Source organism: Sorex araneus, chromosome X, assembly GCF_027595985.1.
Source record: "Sorex araneus isolate mSorAra2 chromosome X, mSorAra2.pri, whole genome shotgun sequence".
Taxonomy (NCBI): Eukaryota; Metazoa; Chordata; class Mammalia; order Eulipotyphla; family Soricidae; genus Sorex; species Sorex araneus.
Genome location: NC_073313.1, coordinates 157,414,502 through 157,436,320, shown reverse-complemented (window position 1 = coordinate 157,436,320; position 21,819 = coordinate 157,414,502). Strand labels below are relative to the sequence as shown.

The window sequence follows — 21,819 nt, the reverse complement described above, 5'->3', positions numbered from 1 at the left end:
CTTCTTAAGTTTCTAGCCTTCTTTTATTACTAGACTTCTGCTTAGACATACTTTATCCTTTATCCAAACTTCCAGAGATGGGCACAGAGGTAGGAGGCCTGCTGGACAGTCTCCCAGTTCCCTTTGACCTAACAAGCTTTTCTTTTCTGCTACTGTCCCACGGCGGCCATGTCCCTGGTGTGTTCAGGACTGAAAATCATTCCTCTGACAGATGAATGAAAGAACAGGTCGACAGGCTGATGGCCAGTGACAATTTAATTGAGATCATACAGTGTTAATATAGGGAAAGAGAAACTGCAACATGCAGGGTGAGGGGACAGGGATAGAATGGGAAACAATGCAATAAATTAAATAAATAAACAGGAAGGGGAAAGTAAGGCACAAAGGAGAAGTTAAACATAAGCACCTGGGAATTGGGAGTTGCTCAGGGGCACTACAGTGGGTAACAATGGATGCAAGGGTGACAGGTGATTACATTAACATAAGCTCTCTGCAAGGGAGAAAGGACAACCCAGAGTCAAGCCTAAGCTGCTCATAACTAAGAAGGGGCAATGACTCAGCAAATTCTGTTAACTACAGCAATTAAGAATTATGGGGAGACAGCACCCCTTTTGGTGTAGTCCTTCCCCATCTCTGGAGGAGTCGCCCTGAGGAGAATTTCCGGAGGATTATTCAATAGGATGCCAGGCAGTTCGGGAGCTGTGCGAGCAGGAATTCCAACATCTCCCTCTTTTCTGTTTGCAAAATGCCAAAAATTGAAATAAGCTTGACAGATCGTGCTCTCTGTATAGGCTAGTCTTCTCCACAGGAGGCAGGATCCTAGAATCAATAAAATGGACATGATAAGTACAGTCGTACCAGCGTTGCCAACAGCGTGGGTGATGCTTTGCTAACATGACCTCAGGTCAAGGCCCTGCAGTGTATCTGTAATCCCCTGGGCTAAATTCTCATAATGAATTCCTGGGAATTTATCTTTAAACAAACAATCTCATTCTGAAGGGAATGAGTGTCACGAGAGATATGAGAAGACATATTTCCCTTTAAGTTCTGCAGATGGTATCTAATTTGGTCCCACATATGAGTGGACCCATTATATCTTTGGGGGGTGAGGGGTGACACAAAAAGAGGAACTATTCCAGTCACAAAACAGTGCCATTCATTATTCCAAGATTTCAACCCTCCCCTGGAACCAAACAAGTGCTTGTTGTAAAGTGTCCACTTGCTGTTCAATGTTGTGACTGACCATGGCCTGCACTGTCCAGAGATGGTGAGAGTCATTTTGCCATGTTTTGATAAAATCAAGCATCTGGACCGAGGTTTAAAGAGCTGTGCCCTCCACAGCAGCAGTAGTGATGACGGCAATGAGTCCCAAAAGAGCAACTGAGGAGTCTGATGAATCTCCAGGAGTGCCAGAGCAGGCATGTCACAACTTCTTTCACAAGTCCTTCAGCTGAAGAAGGCTGCCACTCTCTGGTCAGGCTTACTGGCAGCCATACATGTGACCTGGCCTTTAGCAAAATAATACTGCGGGAAGACCCTTGAACGGAGAAGGAAGAATTAAGACAGGTGAACAAGGCACAATCATGAGAAGAAACCTTTTTTAGTACGGGGTCAAAAGAAAGAGTGCCTTGAGCAAACACATAAGGGTGTTTGACATACATTTTCAGGCAGAAAAAGGAGTTATGACAGATGTTATAAGTAAAACTGAGCTGCTTTGAGCTGCAAAAGTATCCATCCCAATAGTGGCCAAAGCTTAAGGCTGCGGACAATTTCCATAGGTCAAGTCAATGGCAGGCATGTTACTATATCCTCATATTACCTCTGAAGCACTCTATCATTAGAACATGCAAGCAAGATATCGTCTATATAATGAACAACATAAGTCTGGGGATACTAAGCATGAACACAAAATCAAAACAAAAAAACATTGAAATTCAGCATCTGCATCCATCTTTTCCCAAGCCCACCATACGTGGACAACAGCAAAAACAGCACAGGGCAAGGTAGCTTGCTTATTTGGGTCTCACCATTTCTCTTAACTTACTAGTATCTCGTAAATCAATTGTGATGTAGACAAATTCGGGAAGAATTTTCCCCCTCCCCCCCACACACACCATGGCAATGAAATTTCTGGGAAGTAATAAAGCCACCAGTTCTAAGTCTGATCCACCTGATATAAAGCAAGACCTGATAAGACCTCCAGCAGCTGACCCTGAGAAGACTGGACCCCTCCCTACAGAAAGGAGCTGAAGGAAATTACTGAAGAACCCTTAAGTCCTTCCTTTAATCAACCTAGGCTAGTCCAGACCAGAGAAGGTTGGACCAGACACACCCTCCAGAGAAGATCCAGCAGGAAAAAAAGATTAAGAAGTTTTCAAAGAGGTATCATCGACCACTCCCTTTAGCAACAACCCTAGCAACTGACTCTTAACTAGCTAGAAAGCCCCATGGGGGGCGGACTGGAGAAACCCGGTAAAAGCCACCTTAAACAAAGGAAGGGCACGCTTATGCTGCCCCAGCCCATCTGCTGCTTGTGCCCATACAGAGGAGCACATGTGGCGCCCGAGCACATGTGGCACCCACATCTCCCCTCTTCAGATGTGTATTTTCATGCTTTCATATCTAATGCTGGGGTATGTGTAGGGGCTCCCTCTGCCTTCTGGAGAAGCCTGCATTTTCTCAAGCGTGTTATTCTCTCTCACTTTCTCTTCTTCCTTCCTCTTCCTAAAAACCTCCAAATAAAATCTGTTTTTTTCTTTACTGCTCATCTACTCTTGAAATTCTTTTCTGTGAGGCAAGACAAGAACCAGGTAACCCTAGGTCTCAGGGTGGCAGAGGTGGATCAGGAGAAAGTGACTGTCTCTCTCCTCCCTGCTTCACATAAGCCATCTTTGGGGGCGTACCTACTTCAATTGGATCCCTTAAAATTTTCACCCAGAAAAACCTGGCCTCATCTCATTTTCCATTGTATGTACTGAAAAGGGCTTGAGCACATTTTGGCGACCATGTGAAAATCTTGGGGTGCCCAACAGGTGCGTTCACTACAGCCTGTAAAAGTCACTGCAGTACAGAGATGTAGGTCCATATGACATACAGGCCTTTTTTAAATGACTGAGTTCATTCTTAACCCATCACAAGACAGAGGCCATTTCCCTCCAGGTGGACGACAAAAAGGAGATGAAGCTCATGAGGCTGAGGTGGAATACATCACTTAGGGTCTGATAAAGGTCTTTGCTGTAAGCTTCAATCAGGAGTGCATCCCAGGTGGCCTGGAGGCCACTTGACAGAGGAGTGATGGTTTCTATAGGGGAGCTTCCTTACCGAGCCGCTCTTAGAGTCAGAGGAAGTGACAACCGAAGAACTAGCTCATCATACGCATTATCTTCATCTGATGTACTGAAAGTTGAGTCATATGGAGGACGTGGGGGTCTCTTCAGTTTGGTGCTGGTAGAATGTTGAATCATTAGCATCGGGAAGGTTTTATACCTAGAGGAGTTTCCACTGAAAAAGGGTTTCCCCCTTTTTTTTTTTTTTCCAAGCCAAGGACATGGGAGGAACCAAGGGAGTAACTCTCTGTAGGAGGAAATGTCTTTGTTTCATCTTTAATTCTTTTAAACACCTTTTTACCCAATTCTGTTCAGGAGGAAAATCTCCTATCTCATAGCTAATATTCTCCTCCCCAATGGTACCCTCTAAAACTTGAAATGGAGACAACACTAGACTTGAGGTGGATCTGAGCTCCCTCCATAAATGCTCTATAAAGAATGTCCTTAGGGGCTGGAGCAATAGCACAGTGGGTAGGGCGTTTGCCTTGCACGCGGCCGACCTGGGTTTGAATCCCAGCATCCCATATGGTCCCCTGAGCACCGCCAGGAGTGATTCCTGAGTGCAGAGCCGGGAGTAACCCCTGTGCATTGCCGGGTGTGACCTAAAAGCAAAAAAAAAGAAAGAATGTCCTTAACCCTTTTTCAAATTTTGGTTTCCAGGGTGCCCTTATCCAGGAACCATAGACAATTTTAATGCAATACTAGAGCAGGTCCTGGGAAATAAAATCTCCAGTTCTGCGTGAACAATGCTGAATCAAATCAACCAAGGAACTTGGCATGTTTAATCCAGCATGAGAGATGTTGAGAGGGCTTGGCCTGACTCTGATTTTGTTCCATCTTAAGGGATGAGTATGGCTAGTATTCTAACTTCCCAGTGTGAGTTCAAAGTGTGGTGCACAATGGGTGCACTTGGTGGCAGAGAACTGTAGGGAGCCATTTTACAAGCCCGGCTCTTATCCTCTAGTCAAGCAGAGGCTTACTTGGGATTCCTGTAACAAGGTCACCACTGCTGACCTTACTGATCTTATCAGTTATCATTCATCTCTCACTAGCCAACGCCCATGCCTGATCTGCATTTTACTATTGTTCCTATGGGGGTCCAAGCATGCATACCACCCCCTCCCACGAAGAGGTATAAGTATTGTAACTGCAGTAGAATAAACTCTCTCTCTCTCTCCTCCTCCTCCTTCTGGCTCTGTGTCTGTTCATTCGGCTGCACCCCCTCCTTAGCCCCACGAAGGGTCCTCCCTGCGGGACAGGATGGGACCCCATACCTGGCGCCCAGCGTGGGGCAATAGGGGACCACCGAACGCCCGGTCCGGTTCACGTCGGCCAACGAATTCACAGAAAAGCGAGTGTCTCTGAGGGTCGCCTCTCTCTTGGCGCACACCCTGGTTTGGGACCGGGCTCGAATACAGTCTCATCACGCCCTGGTAAGGAACTGGGCTCAAATACAGTCTCATGTTAAGGACGAGACAGTCACTGGTGGAAAGGCTTGAATTCCCTTGTCTTGTGTGTGTGTGTGTGTGTGTGTGTGTGTGTGTGTGATTGTGCAGTCTTGGATGTCCTCGTCCTTGTACTGAGTCTGTGGCTCCACGACTTGGCATCCTTAAGATCCCTTTAAGGTTACAGAGTCCAATTGGGCAGTCTGCGATTCCACAAGGAACATATGGTCTAGGGTGGTGCTGGTTTAGACACCGGCCGCAAGTCACCTCTCAGGCTGATCCACTATGGCTAAGTTCCTCACCGGCCAGACATGCATCTGAGTGGTTTGTTATGAGTGTCCCCGTCCCCCCGCCCTTCTTGTGCCTTTTGTGTTTTTCATTTCTGTCGAGTTGGCAGAAACAGCCTCCCAGTGAAGACAGTCACTGGTGGAAGGTTGAATCCCTTTGTCCCATGTTTTCATTTCTGTTGAGTTAGCAGAAACAGCCTCCAAGTGAAGACAGTCACTGGTAGAAGGTTGAATCCCTTTGTCCCGTGTTTTCATTTCTGTCGAGTTGGCAGAAACAGCCTACCAGTGACCCTTTATTTTCTCTTCTTGCTTTATGGCCTGCTTATCCTCTGTTTCCAAGGCTCCCTCAGTCTGTGGGGATGAGGCCACCCCCAAGCACGGGGCTGACTCCTCAAATTCTACTACTATAGACTCTGACCATCCTGCTTCCCTACCTGAGCCCTCCCACGCGGAGGCGCCTCCAAGATTTTATCCTGTGATTTCTGGCATCCCTGATCCCTCCCCTCCGAAACCCGAATCCCTGCCCCCGGACAAGGGCATGATGACTTTAGAAATCAACGGGAAGGAGCTTTTGGGTCTGAATGACACTGGTGCAGATGTAACAATCATTGCCAAAAAAGACTGGCCAAAAGAGTGGCCCCTCGCCCCCTCGCTGACTCACCTTCAGGGTATAGGACAATCCTAAAACCCTATGTTAAGTTTGTCCCCGCTTGATTGGCGCACCAAGGAGGGCAAATCTGGGACTGTACGCCCTTATGTTCTACCTGGACTCCCTGTCAATCTCTGGGGCTGGGATATTCTCTCACAAATGGACCTTTTACTAATTGACACCAAGGGCCCCTTCCCATTGAAAAATTACAGGCCAAGGCCGAGGCCGGCGGGGCCCGGCACCCCACCCCCATAGAACCCACATCCTCCCCCTGGAACACACCCATTTTTTTATAAAAAAGAAAAACGGCAGTTGGCGACTGCTACAGGATCTACGAGCAGTAAATAAAACCATAGTCATTTTTGGGGCGCTTCAACCTGGACTGCCGTCCCCAGCAGCCATTCCTTCAGACATGTATAAGACAGTACTCGATTTAAAAGACTGCTTTTTCTCCATTCCCTTGCATCCTGATGATCATCCCCGCTTTGCCTTTAGTTTGCCAGCTACTAATTAGAAAGAGCCCAATGTACATTGGAGCAACCCCATTGTCAGGGGGATAAGACCTAAGATAACGTGGACGTCCATAGGGCAGGTTCAGGAATCTCAGTGTGAACGTGGTGAGTGGAGTGCGCACCCGTGTGAAAGAAGGACCGGTCTGAGCGAGTGCAGGAGTGTGCTTTGTGCGTGTGCCTTTAGTGTGGGTGTATTTGTCTCATTATCTTTCTCTTAGTTCTGCTTATTATTATCAGCAGAGAAGGCAGGAAAACGCAAGATCATGTGGTTAAGTGTTTAATAATATCAGGAATGAAAAAGTATATCACTAAGGTAGCCTATCCCCAAGTCTGATAAGAAGATACTAGTTTCCTGCCTCAGAACTAGTCTTGACCAAGAAAGAAAAATGCTAGCATCTAACCACCTTAGGTTTCAACAATTTTGAAAAGGTTTTGCCGGCTTATATCAACAAAAGCGCTTTCTTGACCCATTTTTAACAGGCAAGAAACTGGCTGGTCAGGCAGAGAAACGGGGCTCAATGTTCCCAATCAGCCGACAGGGCTTAACTTTGCCCTGGGGACTGCTCCTCCCTTTCTCAGTCTGTCAGTTTTCTCCCTGCCATTTCTGAAGGGTCAGATCGATAGATCAACTGCAGATGTGTGCACATGTATGTGTGGTGTTTTTAGTGAACTTATTGTCTGTCTGTCTGTCTGTCTGTCTGTCTGTCTGTCTGTCTGTCTGTGGAACACTCAAGTGTTAGAGCTAGTTTGAAGTCAGTAATTCTTTGACCTGGGCAAACAAAATCAAAGGAGATCAGAGTGATATGAAGCCCAGCAATTTAAAAGATCTAGGTATCTTTGGAACTTGTTAGATCATAAAGATTTCTAGTTAGAATGTGGTGCCTACAACGAAATTGAAATTTTTAGTCTAAATTTCTCTTTGGAAGACCATTAATAGTTATTAACAGTTGAAATTCTTTTGAATTCCAGTATCTGTACTATTTAGAAAAAGCTACAGAACTAGAGCCAGAAAACTAAAAAGTGAAATAAGAATTCAGAAAGTGCAAGGCTTTATCTTACACGCCTCAGCCAATTTTAATGAGGAATTTAGCTGTTTTTTCAAACAACAGAGGTACAGAAACCTCTGTTTCTGCATCTATATTGGATTATTAGAATGTGAGCTGAAATAGTTGTGGTTAAAAACAGGTTCGAAGAGTAATGGTTTAGTTAAAATATGAGTTTCTAGAGTTATAAAATTGGTTGCAAAATTTATTCTACAAGTGTTTTATTTGATCTGAGACTTTCAGTAACTAAAACTTCTAGAGTTACTTAGCAAAGAATTATAATAGATTAATCTCAGGTGTCAGTCTAATAGTCTGAAGCCATAGCCTTGTGCCTTGGTTAAAGTTTGAGATAAGAATGGAGAATTTCCCAAGCATTCCTCAGGAAGGAAGAAAGGACCCACATAGATAGCTTGACTTCACGACTCAAGACCTTAGAAAAGGACCAGAAAAAGGACCCCAAACCAGACCGAAGGAAAGAAATAATAAAAATTAGAGCAGAAATTAATGACATCGAAACCAAAAAAACAATCCGAAAGATCAATGAAACAAAGAGTTGGTTCTTTGAGAAAATAAATAAGATTGATAAACCGCTAGCAAGACTCACAAAGAAAGAAAGAGAGAAAACTCTAATAAATCGAATCAGAAATGAAAAGGGAGACATCATAACAGAAACCAGTGAGATTCAAAAGATCATTAGAGACTACTTTGAAGGTCTTTACGCCACAAAAAAAGGAGAACCTAAAAGAAATGGATGGATTCCTTGACTCCTACAATCTCCCAACAGTGAAGAAAGAAGACCTGGAATACCTGAATAGACCCATCAATGTTAAGGAAATTGAAACGGTAATCAAAAACCTCCCCAAAAACAAAAGCCCAGGCCCAGATGGTTTCACTGGCGAATTCTTCCAAACATTTAAAGAAGACCTATTGCCTGTTTTCCTCAAACTTTTCCAGGAAATTGAAAAAACAGGAACTCTCCCAAACAGTTTCTATGAAGCACATATCTCCCTAATACCAAAAGCAAACAAAGACACCACCAAGAAAGAAAATTACAGACCAATTTCCCTGATGAACACCGATGCGAAGATCCTCAACAAAATACTAGCAAATAGGATCCAACAACTCATCAAAAAGATCATACATCACGACCAAGTGGGATTCATCCCAGGGATGCAAGGATGGTTTAACATTCGGAAATCAATCAACATAATCCAGCATATCAACAAAAGTAAAGACAAAAACCATATGATCATATCAATAGATGCAGAGAAAGCATTTGACAAGATCCAACATCCTTTCATGATGAAAACCCCCACCAAGGGGGCTGGAGTGATAGCACAGCGGGTAGGGCGTTTGCCTTGCACGTGGCCGACCCGGGTTCGAATCCCAGCATCCCATATGGTCCCCCGAGCACCGCCAGGAGTAATTCCTGAGTGCATGAGCCAGGAGTGACCCCTGTGCATCGCTGGGTGTGACCCAAAAAAGCAAAAAAAAAAAAAAAAAAAAAAAAAAAAAAAAAAAAAACCCCGCCAAAATGGGGTTTGGAGGAACTTTCCTCAAGATAGTCGAAGCCATCTATCACAAGCCTACGGCAAGTATTATCCTCAACGGGGAAAAACTAAGGGCCTTTCCTCTGAGATCGGGCACAAGACAAGGATGCCCACTCTCACCACTCCTCTTCAATATAGTACTGGAAGTACTTGCGATAGCTATTAGACAAGAAAAAGAGATTAAGGGCATCCAGATAGGAAAGGAAGAAATCAAGCTCTCACTATTTGCAGACGACATGATACTATATCTAGAGAAGCCTAAAACCTCTACTAAGAAACTCTTAGAAACAATAGACTTATACAGTAAAGTTGCAGGCTACAAAATCAATACCCAAAAATCCATGGCCTTCATATATGCAAACAATGAGGCAGAGGAAAGGGACATGAAAAAAGCAATCCCATTCACAATCGTGCCCCAGAAAATCAAGTACCTCGGAATCAGCTTAACCAAGGAAGTAAAAGACCTTTACAAAGAAAACTACAAAACGCTACTCCATGAAATCAAAGAGGACATGAGGAAATGGAAACATATACCCTGCTCGTGGATAGGGAGAATCAATGTTGTCAAAATGGCAATACTCCCTAAAGCATTATACAGATTCAATGCAATCCCTATAAGTATACCCATGACATTCTTCAAAGAAATGGATCAAGCAATCCTAAAATTCATATGGAATAACAAACGTCCAAGGATAGCTAAAACAATTCTTGGGAAAAAGATGATGGGAGGCATCACCCTCCCCAACCTCAAACTTTACTACAAAGCAGTAACAATTAAAACAGCATGGTACTGGAACAAAGGCAGAGCCGTAGACCAATGGAACAGGGTGGAATATCCCTACACACAACCCCAAATGTATGATCATCTAATCTTTGATAAGGGAGCAAGAGATGTGAAGTGGAGCAAAGAAAGCCTCTTTAACAAATGGTGCTGGCACAACTGGACAACCACATGCAAAAAAATGGGTTTAGACCTTGACCTGACACCATGCACAAAAGTCAGATCAAAATGGATTAAAGACCTCAACATTAGACCACAAACCATAAGGTACATTGAAGACAAGGTCGGCAAAACCCTCCACGATATTGAAGATAAACGTATCTTCAAAGGTGACACGGAACTAAGCAATCTAGTAAAAACAGAGATCAACAAATGGGACTACATTAAACTAAAAAGCTTCTGCACCGCAAGAGATACAGTGACCAGAATACAAAGACTATCCACAGAATGGGAAAGGATATTTACACAATACCCATCAGATAAGGGGTTGATATCAATGGTATATAAAGCACTGGTTGAACTCTACAAGAAGAAAACATCCAACCCCATCAAAAAATGGGGCGAAGAAATGAACAGAAACTTTACCAAGGAAGAAATACGAATGGCCAAAAGGCACATGAAAAAGTGCTCTGCATCACTAATCATCAGAGAGATGCAGATCAAAACAACCATGAGATACCACCTCACACCACAGAGATTAGCACACATCCAAAAGAACAAAAGCAACCGCTGTTGGAGAGGATGTGGGGAGAAAGGGACCCTTCTTCACTGCTGGTGGGAATGCCGACTGGTTCAGCCCTTCTGGAAAACAATATGGACGATTCTCAAAAAATTAGATATTGAATTCCCATTTGACCCAGCAATACCACTGCTGGGAATATATCCCAGAGAGGCAAAAAAGTACAATCGAAACAACATCTGCACATGTATGTTCATCGCAGCACTGTTTACAATAGCCAGAATCTGGAAAAAACCCGAATGCCCTAGAACGGATGACTGGTTGAGGAAACTTTGGTACATCTATACAATGGAATACTATGCAGCTGTTAGAAAAAAGGAAGTCAAGAATTTTGTAGTTAAGTGGATGGGCATGAAAAGTTTCATGCTGAGTGAAATGAGTCAGAAAGAGAGACAGACATAGAAAGACTGCACTCATCTATGGTATATAGAATATCAGAGTGGGAGACTAATACCCAAGAACTGTAGAAATAAGTACCAGGAGGTTGACCCCATGGCTTCGAGGCTGGCCTCACGTTCCGGGGAAAGGGCAACTCAGAGAAGCAATCACCAACTACATTGTAGTCGAAGGCCATGTGGGGGAAGGGAGTTTCGGGCTGAATGAGGGCTAGAGACTGAGCACAGCGGCCACTCAACACCTTTATTGCAAACCACAACAGCTAATTAGAGAGAGAGAACAGAAGGGAATGCCCTGCCACAGTAGCAGGGTGGGTTGGGGGGGAGATGGGATTGGGGAGGGTGGGAGGGACGCTGGGTTTACGGGTGGTGGAGAATGGGCACTGGTGAAGGGATGGGTTCCCGAACTTTGTATGAGGGAAGTATAAGCACAAAAGTGTATAAATCTCTCGGCCACTACCGCGGCCGCGTGACATTTTATTTCTTCATTCACATCAATGGAAAACTTATTATCAAATATTTCCCTATTAATAGAGCTGTATTCTTAGGGGATAAATTCCAACAAGAATAGTGAGTCTGTTTTGAAACTCTAAGAACAATAGTGAGTTATGTGTTGAAATCTGGAATGTAATCAAGGTAAAGAGAAAAGGAAGTGAAATTATCACTCACCTATGGGGTGGGTTGGGGGGTGAGGGGTGGTCTGTATACTGTTTTTTCTTTTGTTTGTTTGTCTGTTTTGTTTTTGCTTTTGTTTTTGTTTATATTGGTGGTGGAATATGGGCACTGGTTAAGGGATGGGTGTTTGAGCATTGTGTAACTGAGATATAAGCCTGAGAAGTTTGTAACTTTCCACTTGGTGATTCAATAAAATAAATTTTAAAAAAAAGTGTATAAATCTGTAACTGTACCCTCACGGTGATTCTCTAATTAAAAATAAATAAATTATTTTTAAAAAAATGGAGAATTTCATGGAAAATGTGGGAAATTTTACTATTGTTAAATCAGTCTGTCCAGTACATGAAAATGCATGTTATTATTCTGATAACTTTATTCATTGCAAAGCTTTGTCACCAGGCATCATACCTAGCTCGGACCATCAGAGAACTTTGTACGCAAGTGTGAGATCCTTAATGTTTTATGGTAATCTATAAGTGTTTTAATCTTTATATTTGTGTTTTCCTAGAAATCCGAATTCTAAGATGTCCCCTGGTTAATTCCTAATGTGAAGTGAATTTATGCCAAGTGAATTAAGAACTTTCATTGTGAGCATCTTTAAAGCTTGTTTTGAATATCTATAGAACTGACCTAATGCTTTTGAAGTGGCACTGCAAGCAGTTTTGTCATGTTAAATGAGATGATTGGTAATTTGTGTCCAAACATGGAAGATCGTGTTGTACTAGTTCAGTAAAATAAGAGCTTAAATTTGTGGGACGACTAAGGAATATAGATGTATGTTTTAAGTCAGAAAGATAATGGATGCAGATATCATCAGTTGGAAAAAGGAAAGGAATCCTGGTAAAGTGAAGTTGATTTTGAAATGGGTTGAAGGAAAGTTACAGGACAGAATGAATATAAAAGAAAGTGTAGAAGGTTTGAGGTTGTGTTTGTTTTTTTTTTTCTTTTTGGGTCACACCCGGCAATGCACAGGGGTCATTTCTGGCTCATGCACTCAGGAATTACCCATGGCGGTGCTCAGGGGACCATATGGGATGCTGGGATTCGAACCCGGGTCGGCCGCGTGCAAGGCAAACGCCCTACCCACTGTGCTATCACTCCAGCCCCCTGAGGTTGTGTTTGAAGGAAAGAAACTGATCACTGTTCTAAGAAACTCACATGCAGAATTGTTCTAGTACCTTTTTTGGTAGGACCTATGGAGATGAGATTGGATGGATTGTCTGGACTCCTGTTAAGTGCTCTTAGATAATGGAATTCTTCAAAAGTTGCGGAAAATCAAGGGCTTTTCAAAATGGGATTAAATGAATTAGACATATTTAACTGTACACTGGACTCCCAGTACAGTGCTCTTATTAATGGGAAGTCAAGGTTTTCAACATGGGATTGAATGGGTTAAATATGATGTTAAATTGTACACTTTTTCTCTACAAATTTTAGCTTCTTTGACTAGGACCCACAACAAATGGGTGTGTTGCATCTCACTGTGAGTAAAGTAAAATGTTTTTCTCTTCTTTGCACCTTCAGTATGTTTTTGATGCTTCATGGCACTATGTTGGTTTGCATAAATCCAGATAAAAGTCTTTCCTCTCTGTAATAGGGTCTACCCCTAATGCAGACGGGAAAATCAGTTATGGGACCCCAAAGCCCTCTTTCAGGGAAACAGTCAAGGGATTGGTCTAAATGACAGGAGCAGGTATTTAACAGGTACTGTTTCAAGTACCCTACAAACCTCAGGGAGACCTTAGAGGCCGGCTGGCTCAAGGAAAGAATGGAAATCATCACTGCTATGGAAAATGAGAAATCCGGGAATCTGTGTGACTGACACAGCCTGGGTCTACTCTCAGCATCCAGAAACCAGGATCTCTCTCAGCCCTGAAGAAGGGATGGGATGGCCTCCTTTCTGCCAGGATGCATCTATGGAAAATGAGGCCCAAGGCCACCTCCAGTTCAACCTGAAGGCTCGAGACCATCCAGTTCATCGTGGGACATTTATGGCCAGGCCTGGGTAACTCTGACGTGCCATATAAGATTAATGCCGTTATTGGTGTGCCTCCTGTCTTTAGCCCAACCCCCAGGACTTCTCAGTATATAATGGGGTACCCCAAAATGGAGAGTTCTCCAATCTTACTGTGTTTATGCAAAAGAACAAGTCAGATTTGTTAAGCCATCGGGCAAATTTTAAAATGAAGGTGGAGAGAAAACCATGTTTCTATAACTTGCTTTTTAAAGAATCAGATTCAAATTCTAGAGTGGTCTAGTAAATGTATTCTAATCTTGATCTAAAAGGTATCCCTTCTGGGTAATTCAGGTAAAATGTGTTTTGCTGACTGTAAAGTAAGCGGCCTAGTCTTTGGGACTCAATGTTGAACTTGCTATCACTAGTCTGACCAGGGTATTGGAAGCCAGAGCTTTAGTAGGGGGAACCTCAGCTCAAAGTGCAGAATTAATTGCTTTCCCCCAACCTGTCAATTGGCTACAGTGCCAAAAGTGGACATCTCAACTGGTTCTAAGTATTCACATTTAGTTCTATGAACACAGTCATTTGGAGAGAACTAGTTTTAACAGCTCTTAATTCTTGTTCCATCATGGGATTAATACCCCATCCAGAGAATACTCATCTAAGATACTCTGCAAAAGAGGAACAATAGGGGCTGGAGCAATAGCACAGCGGGTAGGGCGTTTGCCTTGCATGCGGCCGACCCGGGTTGGATTCCCAGCATCCCATATGGTCCCCTGAGCACCGCCAGGGGTGATTCCTGAGTGCAGAGCCAGGAGTAACCCCTGTGCATCACCGGGTGTGACCCAAAAAGCAAAAAAAAAGAGGAACAATAGGCATTGGAACAATGTTTTCAAAAGGAAATTGATAAACGGTTGCACTAAGCTTCCAACACTAGTGAAAGCCATCTTTCATGGGAAGGAACTCAGAACTGTGCTTTCTGTTTCATTAATGAACCTAGTGGAAATTCTGGGCTTCCTTTCCTAACACTTGTTCAGCTTCAAGGAACTCACCAAGGAGAGGATTGGCAGCTTGACATGCAAATGATCAAACACTCATTCAAGGTATAAATATCTATTGGTTCCAACTGATAGCTTCAGTGGATGGGTAGCTTTTCCAACCTGAGAAGTGGCGTGGTGCTTCTAGGCCACTAGAAAAATCTGGACATAGGAAGTCATTTTATATCAACCATGGGTGAAGCAGTTATTCTTTTCCATTGTTTTTATGACAGAAATGGGTATGGTATTATGTTGCTTTGGTTTCTGTTGCTTTAACTCTTATGTTTTCTAAGACAGCAAACTATTTTGTCCTTACTAGGTCAGAAGGGACCTTCCACATCTCCAGGGTCTAATCATTTCAAAGTGCCATCCCTCCGTCTAACTGATCTGATCTTTTCTTTCAGATAACTTCAGGATCCCAACCAGTTCATTGCCTGGGGCCCACTAAACTAAGGTAGCATGAGGTTTCACCCCTTGTGCAGGCAGGGTCTGCGACCCTCTGTCAGCATGAAGCAGCTTCAGAAGATGGATCACCGACCATTTTCCCCTTAAAGATTTAAGGTGGTGAAATCTCTAGGGGGGAATATGATGTAGGCAGGTAGATAGGGAAAGGCCCTTGGCAATGAAACAGATTAACAAAATCTCTGGGAAGGAGAATCCTGAGACTGACCCACCCTGTGGATACAGAAAACAGACCTGATGAGACCTTCAGCAGACCCTAAGGAGGTTGGACCCCTCCCCACGAAGTTCCTCGAATTCCCTTGACCTCTCCCTTAATCTGATTAAAATGTGATCCAGCCTAAAGAAGACCATCACCACTCCCAACCTCCCTGGTAACCTCCTTAGCAACGGACTTTTACCTGGGAAGAAGCCCCACGTGGGGGCAGGTTGAAGAAACCCTATAAAGGTCATCTTGAACAAAGGGAGTGCACACATATGCTGCCTGAGCCCATGTGCTGCTTGTGCCCATGTGGCCGAGCACATGTGGTGCCCAAGCACATGTGTCGCCTGCATCTCCCCCCTTGAGATGTGTACTTTCATGCTTTCGTGTCCAGTGCTAGGATGTGTGTAGAGCTTCCTCCACCCTTGGAGAAGCCTGTGTTCTCTCTTGAGCGCGTTACTCCTACTGTTTTTTTTCCTTTCCACTTATCCCTTCCCTCCTCTCCCTGCAAAAATGGAGTTTTTGTGTCACAAGGGATACCAGACAATGCCCCCGACCACATTTAATTTAAAACAAAACAGGGGGAGATGTAGGGAGCCATTTTACAAGCCCAGCTCTTATCCTCTAGTCAAGCAGAGGCTTACTTAGGATTCCTGTAAACAAGGTCACCACTGCTGACCTTACTGATCTTATCAATTCGCCATTCATCTCTCACTAGCCAACGCCCATGCCTGATCTGCATTTTACTATTGTTCCTATGGGGGTCCAAGCATGCATACCACCCCCTCCCACCAAGAGGTATAAGTATTGTAACTGCAGTAGAATAAACTCTCTCTCTCTCTCTCTCTCTCTCTCTCTCTCTCTCTCTCTCTCTCTCTCTCTCTCTCTCTCTCTCTCTCTCTCTCTCTCTCTCTCTCTCTCTCTCTCTCTCTCTCTCTCTCTCTCTCTCTCTCTCTCTCTCTCTCTCTCTCTCTCTCTCTCTCTCTCTCTCTCTCTCTCTCTCTCTCTCTCTCTCTCTCCTCCTTCTGGCTCTGCGTCTGTTCATTCGGCTGCGTCCCCTCCTTAGCCCCACAAGGGTCCTCCCTGCGGGACAGGATGGGACCCCACAGAGAACCACCTCCCCGGGCCTCCCCAGCAGAGGAACAAAGAGATGGGGGACCACAGACTGGCAGTCAAAATGGCCCATTGAATGCAGAGCTGTTAGCATACTTATAGCACATCTGAGGGAGTTCAAGGTATAGGACTGCATGTAGTTGTGATTAATCGCGCAGTGTAGTCAGAGTTTTGGCTGCAGTCCTGGTCATCAGAGTTCCATCATCCAAGTCTCCTCTCAGACCTCAAAGTCTCCAAAGTTTCAGTACTCCTCCTCGCCTTCAACATCTCATGAACCGTCTCATCAACCTTCTTGTCCTCAATGTCTAGTCCTCAGCATCTAGTCTTCATCCATCTCCTTCCCAGCGTCTAATTACAGAATCTCGTCCCCGGCCTCTTCAACAATTCTCTCTTCAGCAACTCTCCTACATGTCTTACAACCAGTCCAGTCTGACTCTGTGGTTTCTCGTCTTCCAGTCTCTCTCTGTCCTCTCTAGTCTCTCTCTGGTCTTCTTCTTCATCTCAGTTTTAGTCTCTCCCACAAGTCTTACTCCATGTCTCCAGTCTTCAGTCAGTCCCCACAACCCCTTACAGCACAGTTATATAGGAATCATGTAGAGTGGGGATACAAAGGTGGGGTTGAACATTAACAAATCAACAACAACAACAAAAAGTAAAGGTCACTCCTTCTCAAGGACAAAATCTAAGGAGATTACTCAAGATTGTTAGGAGATCCACCCAAGGGCGGGATTCTACCCAGGGTGTATTGCTTTCTCCTCAGCTAGTAATCCACTTAAACAGTCATAGTAAATTTACTTCTTATAATATTTCTAGCAATATCATTTTGTATGAGCACAGTAAGAGATATATTAAGCTTATTGTTTGGTTCTTCCTGGGGACATCTCACTATATATTCCAGAGCACAGTCCTCAGGCCATGTTAGTCTTTCCTAACCCCAGCAGGGTGCTTATTCAGTTACCTCTTTTGGGTCATGACAGTTTTTCCATGACCATGCTCTTAACTTAAAATATTAAGGCACTTGGTCTGGCCCATTTCGATGCCAAGGTAGCTCACAGGTTATCCTGGGTCCATCCAGTCCCTCATAGGAACCCTGCTCTTGGAGTGCTAGGAACTAAGGGCAACTGAGGCTTAAGTCAAGCAAATACGGATGCCCAGGAGTAAATATTATTTTGGAGTCAATTAACTGCCATGTAACATAGCATAGCATCAATTGTCTTCCTAAATAAACCATACAAATGACATAAAGAAAAGAGAAAAGCAATTTAGGATTATTAGTGCCTGATGGAATTGGGTGTGTCTCAGTTTCACTGTTGTGGGGATGGCTCAATAAACCCTAAACTTCCTGCAGGAGCAGCAAAGACAACCCAGTGTTATCCAACACTTTTTATTAGTACTTGCAGTTATTTGGATAAACACAGTAAGAAATATAGTTTCCAAAACTTAGTTCTCTGGGCTCTGAGGGTAGGCCCACTAGGCTTTACCGTAAAATCCCAGACTAGGTCCTCAGGTCAGTTCAGCTTGTCCCTCCCCATGGAGATCCTGTGTCTTAAGTCATAATGATTTGCATCAAGATTGTGCTTTTACTTTCTAGACTTTCCCATTTCGATGCCAGGGTAGCTTTATTATTCATCCTAGTTCCTTCCAAGGCCCATGATGGGATTTCCTCCTTTTGGGGGAGTTAGGAGCTACAGTAACCAACGCCTGAGAGAAGTAATTATGATGGATGTCCAAGATTCAGAGTCAATCAACTCCCAAATATTAGGAGCATAGCATTAACAGTCTTTTTGTGTTTAGGCAAATAATACTGCTCTATAAAAAATTTGAAAAGACTATATGGGAAATAGAAAAGCAAGTAATTCACTACAAATAAAAAGTCCAAAGTTATCAGAAAGTTTAACTCATAAGTAACCAACCCTGACTTGGAGAATCATAAAGCACAAAAGTTAAAGATAAACTCAAGGGATTAGAGCTGCTAGTAAGGCACTGTAAGTTTCTCTGGGGGGAGGAAATGGGCAATTAACTGATGAAGGCTAAAACACTTGGTGTCAAATATCCAACACCCAGTACTTCAAAAATTCTGTTACCTCACTCACCTCTTATGTGGTGGTCCACCAAACGCAGTCCTTTCACCTTCAGGGTCTCTGTTTGGGCACCACTTTTTCACCATACTGTAGTGGCTGTGTCGCCCTGGTGCATCCGGGACAAAAGTCATTCCCCTGGCCAATGAATGGAAGAACAGATCTACAGGCTGATGGTCAGTGCCAATTTAATTGAGATTAAATAGTTCTAATATAAGGAATGAGAAACTGCAGCATGCAGGTGAAGGGACAGAGAATGGGAAACAATGCAATAAATGATTAACAGACAGGGGAAAGTAAGGCACAAACAAGAAGTTGAACACAGGCACCTGCAAACTGGGAATGGCTCAGGGACACTACAGTGGGTAACAATGGTTGCAAGGATGATAGGCGATTACATTAGCATAAGTCTCTGCAAGGGAGAAAGGACAACCCAGAGTCAAGCCAGAGCTACTCATAACTAAGGAGGGGCAAGTTCTGTTACGTGGACTACAGCAATTACAAATTATGGGAAGACAGCACCCCTTTTGGTGCTGTTCTTCCCCATCTCTGGTATCTCCAAAGCCCTCTAACCCTGAAAATCCCCATAGAATTGCTCAACAGGGTGGCACCAACCAGGCAGGTTGGGAGCAGTGCCAGCAGGGATTCCAACAATTTTCCTTTTTATTTAGGCAGTTATCATTATACTTAACAGAAAAATGACTGTTCTCCCCTTAGCATGGAAGGTTTGTTCTCACCATTGCAGTCAAGTGTAGTGCTGGGGGTTCAGTCAGACAGAGAAAGAGAAGTGAAGGGCTGTGCTCAAAGATAGGACAGCAGTTATGGCACATACCTGGCATGCTTCCAACCAGTTTGAGTCCTTGTAACATATTGTCCCCCCAGAACTGCCAGGTGCAGTCTTGAAGGCCCCCGAGCTCCGCCAGGTGTGGTTCTGAGTTCTCTGACACAGCCAGGCTGGCATGGGGATCACTAGCACCACAGGGCAAGAGCAGCACTGCACCCTTGAGCCCTTGGGCAGAACCAAGAGCCCAACTGGCCAAGAATTGCTGATGGGGTTCCCAGAACTCTTGAGCACCGCTTGGTAGCCCCCACCTCAAAAAGAAGTCAAAGGCATTGATATTAGAAAGAAATAACTATCCCTATTTGCAGATTAAAACACTGTTGTTCAAAGTCTCCGGGAATCTGCAAAAAACTCCTAGAATTCAAGTGTGCGTTCGGCACAGCTGCTGGACACAGTCACACAGACAGCTGCACCAGTGCACCCTCTCCTCTCCTGCTAATAACAATAAAAAACGGCAGCTTCTTCCCATGAAGAAAACAACTGTAGCAGCAAACACCAGGAAATAAAGAATTTAAATACCATTTCAAAGCAGTAAATGTGGGTTTGAGTCAGAGGGGGAAGTGCAGTCCTGTGGGCTATTGACCTAATACCCTGGCCAGGCTGTCCTAGAACAGTGTAGGCTGGCCCTGCGGTAGCCCAAGGACCCTTCGCAGGACTCCCAGGGGAGGTGGAAGTGCCAGCCCAGAGGGACGCCACCCTTCTGCCAGCAGCTTCTTGTCCCCTGATGTCCCTCCACTGCCCACTGGTCCCTGTCCCTCCTCTGGCCACCAAGGCTAGAGGGTCCCAAACTAGCCTAGGGCCCCACTGCCCTCTGAACTGATCCCCCCAGCCAGCTAGTGCCCCAACAATGCCCCCGCTAAGTCCATAGCAACAAACGGATCATACCCTGGTCCTTTGTGTTCTCCCAGGCTGGTAAGTCACTGACCTTTGTGCAGCAGCTCACAAAACTCTGGGCTCCCAGCATCACACCTGAAGTTGACTACTAGGTCGGGTAAGGGGGGCCAGGCAGAAGGCAGGGAGAGAATGGGGGCCTGGGAAGGAGATGGGTGCAGGGCCAGGCAGGACTCGGTCCCGCCTCCTTGATCAGAAGGACTGGGTCCCGCCTTCTTCATCTGTAGAGCCTCCCACTTCCCTTCCCTTCAAGAGGCTGAGAGGTGACTAGGGTGGGAGCTGACCTGCAGACATGGGGGGAGGGGACATGACTCCCCTTTGGAACCTAGGGGAACACAACTCTCTCAGAACTTGGGAGGACACAATCCCCCTCAGAACATGGGGAAACACAAGGCCTCTCAGAACCTGGGGGGTACGAATCCCCTCAGAACCTGGGGGGCACAACTCCCCTCAGAACCTGGGGTACACGACTGCCCTCGGAACCTGGGGGGCACGACTGCCCTAGGAACCTGGGGGCCACGACTGCCCTCGGAACCTGGGAGGGACACAACCGCCTCGGAACCTGAGGGGTCGTGATCCCCCTCAGAACTTGGGGGGCACAACTCCCCTCAGAACCTAGGGGATATGACCCCCCTTGAAACCTGGGGGGCACGACTGCCCTCGGAACCTGGGGGGACACAATCCCCCTCAGAACCTGGGGGAACACAACCCCCCTCAGAACCTGGGGGGACACAACCCCCACGGAAGCTGAGGGGTCACGATCTTCCTCTGAACCTGGGGGATACGATTCCCCTCGGAACCTGAGGGAACACGACTGCCTTTGGAATCTGAGGGGACACAACTCTCCTCAGAACCTGGGGGGACACAAACCTCCCTGGAACCTGAGGGGAAAGGATTCTCCTCAGAACATGAGGGGACACAACCCCCCTCTGAACCCGAGGGAGCACAACTCCCCTTAGTACTTGAAGGGACACAAGTCCCCTTGGAACTTGGGGGGACACAAATCTCCGAACTTGAGGGGGCAGGACTCTCCTCAGAACCTGAGGGGACACAACCCCCCTCCAAACCCGAGAGGACACGACTGCCCTCGGTACCTGAGGGGACAGGATTCTCCTTGGTACCTGAGGGTGTACAACTCCCCTTGGAACCTGAGGGGACACGACTATCCTCGGAACTTGGGGGGACAGTACCCCCCTTGGAACCTGAGAAGACAGGACTCTCCTCAGAACCTGAGGGAACACGAACCCCTCAGAACCTGACAGGACACGATTCTCCTCGGAACCTGAGGGGACACGTCCTCCTCAGAGCCCGACGGGACACAATTCTCGAAACCTGAGGGGACACGACCCCCTCAAAGCCTCACGGGATACGATTCTCTTCAGAACCGGGGGGACATGACGGCCCTCGGAACCTGGGGGGACACGACGGCCTTCGGAACCTAGGGGAAAACGACGGTTCTCGGAACCAGGGGGACACGACGGCCCTCGGAACCTGGGGGGACACGACGGCCTTCGGAACCAGGGGAACACGACGGCCCTCGGAACCTGGGGGGACACGACGGCCTTCGGAACCTAGGGGAAAACGACGGTTCTCGGAACCAGGGGGACAGGACGGCCCTCGGAACCTAAGGGGACTCGATGGTTCTCAGAACCAGGGGGACACGACGGCCCTCGGAACCTGAGCACGGGGGCGGGGTGCCTCCTCCTCGGGACGTGGGCGGCGGGGACGCTGGTCGAAGCCTCGGGGACCTTTCCCGGCCCCGGGTCGGGGACCCGCGGCCGCAACCGATTCGGACGGGCAGACTCGCTCGCGCCTGCGCGGCCGCGGGGGCCGAATCCG

At 45.8% G+C, this 21,819-nt stretch overlaps 1 long non-coding RNA gene across 3 annotated transcripts; it reads right to left on the bottom strand.

Moving 5' to 3' along the window:
* Positions 1–237: 237 nt before the first annotated feature.
* LOC129399693 (uncharacterized) lies at positions 238–21,797 on the bottom strand. 3 transcript variants are annotated; one of them, XR_008627268.1, is made up of 6 exons: positions 21,658–21,765; positions 19,975–21,471; positions 19,081–19,340; positions 18,264–18,386; positions 1,244–1,537; positions 238–819 (listed from the first exon to the last, which is right to left on the bottom strand). It is a non-coding gene; the product is annotated as an uncharacterized LOC129399693 (long non-coding RNA). The 3 variants fall into 3 exon arrangements; XR_008627266.1 differs by having other exon boundaries at positions 19,975–21,797; XR_008627267.1 differs by having other exon boundaries at positions 20,015–21,797.
* Between the last annotated feature and the right edge of the window lie 22 nt (positions 21,798–21,819).